The sequence below is a fragment of the Eucalyptus grandis genome, chromosome 5 (assembly GCF_016545825.1).
Source record: "Eucalyptus grandis isolate ANBG69807.140 chromosome 5, ASM1654582v1, whole genome shotgun sequence".
In the NCBI taxonomy this organism is placed as follows: Eukaryota; Viridiplantae; Streptophyta; class Magnoliopsida; order Myrtales; family Myrtaceae; genus Eucalyptus; species Eucalyptus grandis.
The window spans coordinates 43,738,302-43,750,512 of record NC_052616.1 but is presented as its reverse complement, the minus strand read 5'-3'; the positions used below and the strand labels follow the sequence as shown (position 1 = coordinate 43,750,512).

General features: G+C 38.2%; 1 pseudogene; it reads right to left on the bottom strand.

Moving 5' to 3' along the window:
• Positions 1-867: 867 nt before the first annotated feature.
• Positions 868-5,692, bottom strand: LOC104446883 (annotated as a pseudogene).
• Between the last annotated feature and the right edge of the window lie 6,519 nt (positions 5,693-12,211).

Genomic DNA, 12,211 nt, shown 5'->3' with positions numbered 1-12,211 from the left:
CTAATTGAAAAATCATTTGCATGTTAAGAATTTAAATTCTAAGTTGCGTATTGATATGAATTTAGGAGAGCCCGAATTAAGTCTATGTTTAGTATTCCATTTGTCCTTAGGTGGTGCAAACTAAGGTTAGGTCACGACACATTTTATATAATTTTGGGCATTCAATCAAACTTTTGAACAATAGCACTTGGGTTAAATCGAAATGATTTAAAGATGTCAACTTAATTGATCTCGATTTGGTTTGGTATTAAACTCAGATGAGATTTTTCAACATATAAGGCTAGCAATGAAGAAGGGAGGCAAATTACGAAATCAACTTAATTGATCTCAATTTTGTTTGCTCATTGTGAGGTTGATCATTGTGTTTATTTTCGCAAATATGATGATGATGATATTATGTATCTCTCTTTATATGTAAATGACATGTTAATTTTCAATTGATGGTTCATGAACTTTTGGTACTTATCTGATATAGTCCCTAAACTATATAAAAATGTTCAATGTAACTATCAATCAAAATTCTATATGATACACAAATTATGTAATTTGTATATTTGGTTGTAATTATCTTGTGGTGCAAGGAAAAGTTACTCCCTTGTACACAACATTTATGCACATTCACATGTAATGAGCGATTCGAAATGTTCGCATTCGTCAATTGCTTATGACATTGATAGACTGAGTAAGCAAGATACCTTGCAATTAGAAAGAAGACGTATGCCTTGGATTGATCAAATCATAGGGACCGGATGGATCGGAAGAAAACACACAAGGAACATAAGGTTTTAATTTAATAGGACAAACAACAACAATCGACAGTGCCGATGAGGCATGTTAACAATACTCACGGAAGAAGAACAAGAAGAATCAAAGGAGGTTAAGATGATCAGGGGTCAACGGCTTGAAGATGGTGGGAGCATGGGACTCAATGAAGGCCGCCTGAGACTTGGGGAGGTGAAGGTAGACCACCCAATCCCCATTGAAAAGCGGGCTGGGCACGGGCATAACGTACTTGGCTTTGCCTCCCCATGGGAAGTGGTAGGACCCCAGCACTAGCTTCCCCCACCCGAAATCCATCTTGGTCATCGGGAACCTCTGTCCGGATGACACCATGAGCGTCGTCGACCCTTCCTCCTCCTCCTCCTCGCTGCCGGGCTTGCAGAATATCCTTGCCAATGCTTGCACTGGCCGGTGTTCTTCCACCCAATCTATCAGGTCTAGAAAGTGCTCCTTCATTGTCGCCCTCTCCACAAAATCGTGCACCACATCTGCCACCCAGCTCAGCGGCTTCTCCACGACCTCCCTCGCCGTCTTCTCTCCGAATGGCATCGACAACACGTTCCCAAAGTAGGATGACATGGGTGTGGGCTTATCGTCTTCGCCCTGACTCATCAACCTACACCTGCCATCCACCACGATCCCCATCCTTGACATTGTCTTGTTGTCATCATTATTAGCAACCGAGGAGGATTCAGCCACCATCCTCCAAAGGAAAGTGCTGAATGATTCCAACTTACTCCTCTTGCTTCCATTGGAGTAGGCACTCTGCTGCAACTCACTTAGCTTGGAAGCGGTCACATAGTACATGCGGCTTAACATGCGGTCATTGTCCCTCAATGTCACCGTCTCGCATTGCTCATCCACCTGTAGCTTGTGTTTGGGAGGTGGGTACAATGCGGAGACCGGGATGTACATGTGGTCTAGAGAGGGGTCAAAGCAGAGCACATGCCTTGGGTTGAGAAGAGAACAAAGGAAGGAAGGAGGGAGGGAAATGGGTGTAGCGGAGTGAGTCGTTTTTGCCTAAAACACCGTGAACATATTGACCGAGTAGGCGTCAGCTATCTGATGGTCAAACGTACATGCCCCCACTATTCCTCCACACTTTAGCTCCGTCGCCTAAATGTTTTTCCATCAAATAAAAAACTTATGTCTCAATGGATAGAACAGATCCTAACGTAGAAATTGTATAAAAAACTTATGCCTTGGTGAGATTTAAGATTAGTTCTACACGCTCTAGACATACCTTTGAAAGCTTACGACAAGAAGTTATCAAATGACATATTGACCATATAGAACAATGCTATTTCAATAAATAATTATATATGTCCGAACATGGATACGCATGATTAATAGTGGAAACGAACTTGGTCTTTATCATAGAGACTGCGAAAAAGGTGATATCCATTATCCAATTACTTCATACGAGACTCACTAAAGAGAGGAGAGATTATTTGAGGGTCTTAGTATGTATTTAGTAACCATTCTATTTCCAAAAATAATTTGTACTTGAAAATAGCTTTTCCGATTCTATTCCCTAAACAAGTTTCTAAGTATTAGCCCCTCTTTTCATTTGAGTTACCATGACGCCCTTACACTCCTATTGACATTTCCTAATGTCACCAGGAAGTGCAAGTCCTTATCTTGGTGTCGGGTCCCCCCCCCTTCCCCTTTTTGTATAGTTCCGTTTTGGGTTAAAGTTAATATATGCCTTACTTTACAAAAAAAAAGAAAAAAAGAAAAAGAACACAAATGCATTTTAAACGATCCTCAAATTTTTTTATGAAGTAAAATTTCTTCCGATTTTTAAAATAATTTTATGAGATTTTTTTTTTTCCTTTTTCTTCTTCCTCAGCTAGCTAATCGCTGGGCCTTGACGATGGTTAGTAACCAACCAAAGACAAGAGCTAGCGACCTCGTTAGCCCCGGGAGGTCAACCTCACCTAGCTACTAGCAAGGCTCGACCTCACCCAATCAGGGCAAGGCCAAACCTTGCTAAGGGCTAGCGAGGTCACTTGGGCCTCATCTTTGATTGGTCATTAGCCGAGTTACCACCATTGCCGAGCCCTACAACTAGTTAGAGGAGGAAGAAGAAGTAAAGAAAAAAAAAAAATGGTTTGGTTTTATAAATTGTTCCCGAAAACAAAAAAGTAATTTTTTTCAATTTCATATTTCTATTCCAAATCTATTCCATGGTCACCGATTTATTCCTGTGAATAGAAAAATTTGCTAATGTTATCAAATGATTTTTTTTTTTAGAAATAAAAGAATAAAAATAATCAAGAATTGACCGGTCATCTAATAAGACCTTAACATGTTTCCCATGATGTCAAGGGTAAAAGAGAGCCCACCTCTGCCACATATATTTGAATTCTTTTGTGCTTGAGGGCATTGGGAACCCACACCATGCCATTAGTCTCAGTAAATTAATGATTGCTTCTAAGGTCCACCTTCGCAAGATTTTTCCACTCATTCAATTCCGTCCATATTAAAAAAAAAATGATAGTCTCCTCTTGTGATATATTATTATCACTCATCTATCATGCTATTATTATCTCGCTGTTCTCTATGGACTCAATGAGCCAATGTATAATCTCAATGATCACACAAGTAAACAAGAGAAACTCATGCAAACTGTGAGATTCTTTTTCCTTTCAATATTTAGGCTCAATTTATTTCGAGAAAAATATAATATTTCTGAAAAATATATTCCAAGAAATCACTTTTGAGGAAATGACAATATTTTGTAGTGCTTAGCTAAAAAATGAAAATGAATTAGAAAATATTTTCCACTATTTGATATGGAATTTGATTTTCTTGGAGAAAATTGATATATTTTCAATTATTTTTTCTATTCTTTTTTTCTTTTTCCTTTTTCCTTGACCAATCGCTGGCCATAGCGACAACTGGCTAGGCTCATGCTCTCCAAATTCCAGCAAGCTTGAGCCTTGGCTCACTTATGATGGGCTGTTGTGGTGGTGGTTGACTAAGAAGCGAAAAGAAAAAAAAAAAGAAAGAAAAGAATAAAAAGTAATAATAATTAATTAAAAGTTCGATTTTTTTTTTTTATTAGAGCAAATGTTTCATTAACCAAGGACTCGAGTCCAAGTGCCGAAGACCTATGCCGATACATAGTCTTATTTTGGAAAATGTTTTCAACTTTTTAAGGAGGAAATAATTTTCCTGAATTTTAGTATAGGTTTTTTTGTTGACTAAGAAAACATTTACAATTGGCTAATTTTCCTAAGCAAACCAAATGATGGAAAATGAGGAAAATGTTTCCTAAAAAATATTTTCCACAAAACAAACAGAACCTTAACATTAAATCTTTCTACATTGTTATGTTTTCTATAAGAAATCATTGATGTATTTATGCTCTATTTGTTTCACAGAAAATATAATATTTCTAGAAAATATTTTCTAAAAAGTCATTTTCCAAGAAAATGATAACATTTTATGATGTAGAGTTAAAACCTGAAAATGAATTGGAAAATATTATTCATTATTTGGTATATAAAAGCTAATTTGATTTTTCTAAGGAAAGTTACTAATAAATTCAATATTTTAAATAATATTTTGAATTTATTTATTTTCTTTCTTTATTATGTTTTCCCTTCTTCCTGAGCTAGTCATTACCCATGGCAACAATCGACGAGGCTCAAGCTTACTAGATTTCGATGAGCTAGAGACTTGTTAGACGTCGTTGAGGCATGAACTCGCCAAAGTCTAGCAAGGTTGACCTTGAGTCTTGTCGACCTCTGGTGAGGCTCAAGCTAGCTTATGGCCAATCAATGAGTGTTGTTGTGGCCCACAATTGGCCAAAATGAAGCCAAAAAGAAAAAGACAAAGAAAAATAATTCAAAATTCAAAATTTTAAATATATTTATAAGAATGAACGTTTCATAAATAAGAACTCAAGCTTGTGTGCCAAAGACCCACACCAATACCAAATCATATTTTGAAAAATGTTTTTGATCTTTCAAAGAGGAAATCATTTTCCTGAATTTCTCATTAAATTTTTTTTTTTTTTTGGTTGGATTTAAGCATAGTTTTTCGTTGTCTCATTTTCTTAAAAGAACTAAATGCTGGAAAATATTTTCTGTGAAACAAACAAAGTCTTAATCATAGATTATGTTGTTAGGCGTGATCGAAGTCCAAGCATTATTCTTCTTTCTGAACAATGGTAAAGGTTATCCAAATCGATCAGTCAAATTCGCACGCCAAGTGATGTAAGCAATTAGTTTATATTCAACACCTATTGAAAAAATTTCAATATCGATGAATAAATCAATTTTGTGAACTGTTCTAAGTGAAGTTGGAAAATTCGACTGATAGACTAGAGGCAGAAGATACACTATTTCGTTCAACGCTGGTTATGCATAAATAAAAGATATAAGAAAAAGACTATAGATTTAGGTGAAGCGAAGATAAAAATGGGTGCGGGTGCTTATACGGTGATATGATCTCTTGAGATGGATAAACGATATATTGCGAGGCTGTATCTAATATCAATACTTGAACAGCAAGCACGCCTCGCTTCTTTGTGGGCACTAGTTTCCCTTCAATGGTGTCATCCGGATTATACAGGTTGAGATGGCGGAGTTCCATGTCGGCGAAAGCTTCGATGAAGTCGACCCCCGATTGTTGCACGGAGCTCGGGCTCACCGGCTGAGTTACGCATTACCTCTCCGGCGAGAGCATAGTAGGAGACCGAGCTTGGGCCAAGGTGGCTTTCGAACACCAACCACGACCCATATCCCAGCCTCTGTGACGCGGTGGTGGTTGGATTGGCGTAGCAGAAGTAGAGGCCTACATCGAGCGGAGGCAAGAGCAAGTTGAGGTTGGAGAGGGGCAACCAATGCTCTTGCATGGGCAGTGGTGCCACCACCACTTCTCTCTTGCCCGGCTTCACCATGAACTTGTTACAAAATTGCATGTCGATTCTAGAAAAATAATGCTCGTAAACAATTCACCAGACAAAATATAGTAATAAAATAGCAGAATCAGATGAACACGCTAAAAAATTTGTTATCGAAGTTCACCCAAACTTGGGCTACGTCTCCGCGTAGAGGCACTCTGCGAATCCACTAGACTTCGGAAAAAGTTGGAATACAACGACGATCTTCTCTCAAGATCAGGGCACAAAGAGATTGAGAACTCTCATCAAGAAAAAACTCTCTTTTTTTCTTCTCTCTTTCTTGCCTCTCTATTTCCTTTTTCAGCGTCTTGACGGCTAGGGTTTTTCATCGCTAATATAAATGTATCACTTTTAACCTAAAAGGAAATCTAATAGAAAAGACAAAAAAGCCCCTAAATATAAATATTTGGCTTTCTCTATAACAATCTCCCACTTGAAGACAAATATACCAAAGCACTAAGCAACTTTGCATCCATCTTCTTCAAAAAAATAGTAGTTGAAAAACTTGTGCCTCTATGATACTCCTCATCAATCAACATGGAGTAATACCAATGGTAGTAGTACAGAAAATATGATTCTCTCTATCTACAACCTTGGTCATCATGTCAACTGGATTCTTCAAGCCATCAATCTTTTGTAGCTTTAATTCATTATCTTTCAATGCTGACCTGATAAAGTGATAACGCTTCTTGATATGTCTAGTCCTTGAGTGATAAGCTACATTCTTTGCTAAGTGCACTGCACTTTGACTATCACTCCACAGTGTACTTACTGGCTGTTTTCGATGTAACTCCTCCATATAATCTTGTAACCACATGATTTCCTTCGAGGCTTCTGTAATCGCTACATATTCTGCCTCTGTCGTCGATAAAGCCACTACTTTTTGTAGTTGAGATACCCAACTCACTGATGTACCTGCAACTGTAAAGATATATCCACTGGTACTCTTACCACTATCTCGATCACCCGAATGATCTGCATCTACATAACCCTGCAACTCTAGAGATGTACCACCATAACAAAGTGAGTAATTGGAAGTACCTGCTAGATATCTAAATATCCATTTAACTGCATTCCAATGCTCTCTACCTGGGTTCTGCATATATCGGCTCACAACTCACACTGCTTGTGCAATGTCTAGTCTCGTGCTCACCATGGCATACATCAAACTCCCCACTACTGATGCATATGGAACTACCACCATCTCATCTTTCAAAAGTTGAGTGTTTAGACACATATCCTTGGAAAGTTTAAAGTGACTCGCTAGAGGATTTGCAACCGGTTTTGCCTTGTCCATGTTAAATCTCTTTAACACCTTGTTCACATAGTCTTCCTGTGACAACCATAATTTCTTATTTTCCCTGTCTCTGATGACTTTCATGCCTAAAATATTCTTGGCCTCTCCTAAGTCTTTCATAGCAAACTGTGATGATAACATCTTCTTCACTTCTATGATTCTCTTCATATTGGAACTAGCCACAAGCATGTCATCCACATATAAAGATAGATACACAATGTCACCATCATCATATTTGCGAAAATAAACACAGTGATTAGACTCACAGTGTGCAAATAATTTTTCTTGCATGAAACCATCAAATTTTAGGTACCATTGCCGCGGAGCTTGTTTCAAGCCATACAAGCTTTTCTTCAAGTGACATACCATGTGCTCCTTACCTTTGACTTCAAAACCCTTAGGTTGTGCCATGTATAATTCTTTATTTAAGTCACAATGTAAAAATGCTGTTTTTACGTCTAACTGCTCAAGGTGAAGATCCTCCATTGCAACTATACTTAGCAAAACTCTAATTGATGTCATTTTCACTACAGGTGAAAATATCTCGGAGTAGTCGATCCCTTCTTTTTAAGAAAAGCCCTTGACTACAAGTCTCGCCTTGTATCTAATACTACCATTTGCTTCATTCTTAACCCTGTACACCCATTTGTTTAATAAAGCTTTTTTACCTCTGGGCAACTTGGTCAACTCCCAAGTTTTGTTCTGAAGTAACGATCTCATCTCGTCTTTCATAGCACACTCCCACTGCAAGTGAGACTTGTCTACCTTTGCCTCATTGTAAGTCTCCGGTTCCCCCGAATCTGTATGTAAGACATGGCTCAGAACAATATTAGCTGATGGATCAAAGATTACCTTTGGCTTTCTCACACGTGTAGACCTTCTTAAGACAGGTATTTCAGGGTCATTTGTTTGCTCCGAATCACTGTGTTCTTCTTGAACTACCTCTTCACTGATAATAGGCTCATCTTGAACCTCTCTTTCAGGTGAACTTTGATCTACTGGAAACATCTTCACGGGCATTATGTCTAATTCAACATACTCTGGATGTACTACCTTCTCATGCTCTGTCTCTGTCTGACGATCCTTGTACATCTTTTCTTCATGGAATACCACATTGCGACTGCGGATGACTTTGTTATTCTCATAATCCCAAAGTCTATAGCCATACTCGTCGCCACCGTATCCGATAAAGACGCACTTAGGACTTAGCATCAAGCTTTTTTCTATCCTCCCTGTCAATTAAAGCATATGCAATACAACCAAACACCTTTAGATGTGAATAATTAATCTTCTTACCTGACCACCGCTCTTGTGGTATTTCTCCATCCAACGCACTAGATGGACTTCTGTTGATAAGATAAACAGTTGCATCAACTGTAGCGGCCCATAAGTGTAGCGGGAGACCCGCGTGTAGTCTCATGCATCTCTTACGTTCTAGAATAGTTCTGTTCATTCTTTCAGCTACATCGTTCTCTTGAGGAGTTCTAGGAACAGTTTTTAGTCGGTGTATGCCTTCTCGGCTCAGATAATTTGCAAATTCTTTACTTGTGTATTCACCACCATTATTAGATTTCAAAGGTTTAATCTAATAACTTTTTTCTTTTTCTACCATGGTCTTCCACATTCTGAACATCCCGAATACTTCTGATTTTTCTTTAAGAGCATAGACCCAAGTCTTTCTTGTAGCATCATCAATGAATGTGACAAAATATCTCTTACCACCATAACGAGTTCTGAGCGGGTCCCCATACATCGGTATGAACCAACTCTAGCTTCCCGGCTTTTATTTTGTCGCCCATTCAATTGAAAACTAACAACCTTCTGTTTTTCATAAATGTAACTCTCACAAAAATCTAACTCAACTTTTTGTAAACCCGGAAGTAATTTTCTCGAGTGTAACTGCTTTACACCTTTTTCACCAAGATGTCCTAAACGATAATGCCAAAGAGTAGATAAATTACCTGTAGCCATTGTAGTTGCAACCATATCACTGATATTGTCTCCTTGGATAAAGTGTACCCGTACGCTTTCCCTTTGCTACTACTCTTACCCCTGAGGTTATCTTCCACTCTCCGCAACCAAAGGTTATTACCAAACCTTCTTGGTCAAGTTTACTAGTTGAAATCAAATTTTTCTTTAATTATGGAATATGCCTAGTTTCACGCAAAACTAGACGTCCTCCACCCGAGATGCTCACAGTCATGGTTCATTTCCCAACAATTGGACACATGTGGCCATTTCCCACAGACCACTTGTCCAAAATCTCCACTGGCATAATCATCAAATATGTCTCTTTGCGAGGTGCAATGAAAAGAAGCGCCAGAATCAATAAACCATTTATCATTTGTCAAGTCAAACCTTGCGAGACAAACACAAGTTATCTAGCAAAGATTTATCGCTAACTACATTAGCACCTCGATTCTCATCTTGCTGCTTCTTTTTGTAGGCTTCACACTGAAACCTCCGGTGTCCGGTTTTGTGACAAAACCAACACTCACCTTTTGCAACCTGTCTCTTACCCCTTGATTGTGATCAGCCACGACCGCTGAAATTTCCTCTACTTTTACTTCTTCCGGTTCTCCACTTTGCAAGTGCCGTTGAAGATGTAGATGCAGAAAAATTATCTCCACTTGAGACTTTCCTTCGCATCTCTTCATCCATGATACTACTCACAGCATCATCAAGAGTTAAATCATCTTTCATGGTGATCGAAATTCCACCTTTTGCGGTATTGTAGCTTTACGGAAGAGAACATAAAAATAATAAAGCTTGAAGCTTCATATCTAAATTTATGTCTGCGGATTCCAATTGACCCGTGACCTGCGTGAGACTATTAATATGTTCTGCCACAGAACCTCTATCAGATAACTTCATATTAACCAGTTTCTTCAGCAAAAATACCTGATTTGATGTGGATGGCTTCTCAAAAATATTCGTTAGAATATCCATGGCTTCTTTTGCAGTTTTTGCTTTTGTGATGTGATACCCTGTCTTTTCGTCAACCCTAGGCACGAATCGCACCTAACGCCTTTCGATCAAGAATTTTCCATCCGGCTTGCTGTTGGATCCACTTCCGCCATCTCGGGTTTCCAACCCTCAAGTGGTGCATAGAGATCTTTTGATAAAGATAATCCTCTATTTGTAGTTTCCACCATCCGAAATCCTCTCCATTGAACTTATCGATTATGATTTTATCTTCTGCCATCCTGTTTGTTTTCAATCGAACGTCACCGAAAACCCTCGATGTTCTCGATTAGCCAACCCAGGCCCTGATACCAGTTGTTATGAAATCGCACGTTGATTCTAGAAAAATAATGCTCGCAAACAATTCACCAGACATAATATAGTAATAAATTAGTAGAATTAGATGAACAAGCCAGAAAATTTGTTATCGAAGTTTACCCAAACTTGGGCTACGTCTCCGCGCGAGGCACTCTACGAATCCACTAGATTTCGGAAAAGTTGGAATACAACGACGATCTTCTCTCAAGATCGAGCACAAAGAGATTGAGAACTCTCATCAAGAAAAAAACTCACTTTTTTTCTTCTCTCTTTTCTTGCCTCTCTATTTCTTTTTTTTTTCAGTGTCTTGACAGCTAGGGTTTTTTCATCGCTAATATAAAGGTATCACTTTTAACCTAAAAGAAAATCTAATAGAAAAGACAAAAAAGCCCCTAAATATAAATATTTGGCTTTATCTATAACAGAACTCTCTGCCTGCACCTCCATCTGCATCCATTTTATGTACTCTGTAGCGAGTTTGAGAGAGAGAGAGAGAGAGAGAGAGAGAGAGAGGAGGAGGAGGAGGAGGAGGAGGAGGAGGAGGAGGAGGAAGAGAAGGAAGAGGGATGGACCTGTTTGGTTGAAGATGAGCCGGGTTATAGTCCCAAACGGCCGTAGAGTAACAAGTTTGGGTATCGAGGAGTTCACAGGTTAGGCTTCCGTGTCTAAGCGCACAGAACTAGGGTTTGACCCATAAATCTTCAATCCAAGTCCTCCGATCCAATCGAGTCCGGGGATTCGAGCCCTTGGAAACAGATACCAAGGAAAATATGCTAAATGATAACGATTTCTGAGCGCATTTTCCACGATTCTTTGGGGAGTAGGAGTAGCGGTACATATTTTGTCGTTCATGGAGCTTCGAAAATAACTGGTGCAGCGGTGCAGGCAGGAGGGTGCAGTGATTTCTCGTGTACAAATAAATTTTCCGTTCAATAAATCGTGTTGAGCAAGTGTAAATGAGGAAGTTGTTTACGTTTGAAGTTTGTAATGTCTAATGATGGGCTCCTTCAGAGCAGCACTAGCATGGCTAGTCAAAGTTACCATGCTTTCTCCTTTTTTATTGTGGTTGTTGACTTCAAGCATGACCTCCTTTTCCACAAAAAGTCTAGATTGAAGTATCCTCTAATGATCACTTGTCACATCCAAGTTCGTTAGGGTAAATTTATTATCTGGTTGGTGGAATTAAGGCTTATTCCTATCTAACACTGCGCATTCAACACTGTCTTGATACCGTCTTGATGTCTTGAGTAGAATCATTAATAAGGGAATGAATTTTCGGCATTTAGTCCAATGTGACTTTTTAAAAAATTTTGAAGTCCAAATTGGAAATTTGTTCATATGACGTGGCAAAAGTAACCAAAAAGTTAGAAAAGGAAAACCAAGAAGAAATCATATGGAGAATTTTAGTCATTTCGATTGAATATCCAAATAATAAATTTATGACTAAATTGACCAATTCTAATAAGGTTTAGGATTGAATTTGCAATTTAGGAATTCAAATAATAGGTTTATGACTAAATTGACAAATTCTAATAAGGTTTAGGATTGAATTTGCGATTTAGGAATTCAAATAATAGGTTTATGACTAAATTGACAAATTCTAATAAGGTTTAGGATTAAATTTGCAATTTAGGTTTAAGTTGGCACAATAAAAAGATTTATGATTAAATTAGCCACCGTACAATAAGTTTATGATTTTTGGACAATTATCTCTAGAGAGTTTGGTAGTTGTTAATGCAAAGCCCTCAAAATCCAGTGACAAAGCAATATCAATAGACATCCTCCCTTTCTTTTTTTTTTCTTTTTTTAAATCAATTCCACTATGTGATTTTATCATTTTAAAATTCAAATTAGTGCATGCCCATCTTCTTCCTTCAAAGGAATTTCTTTAAAGTTCGAAAGTTGGAAACTTCTTTTTCCGGTTTCCACTGAATTTT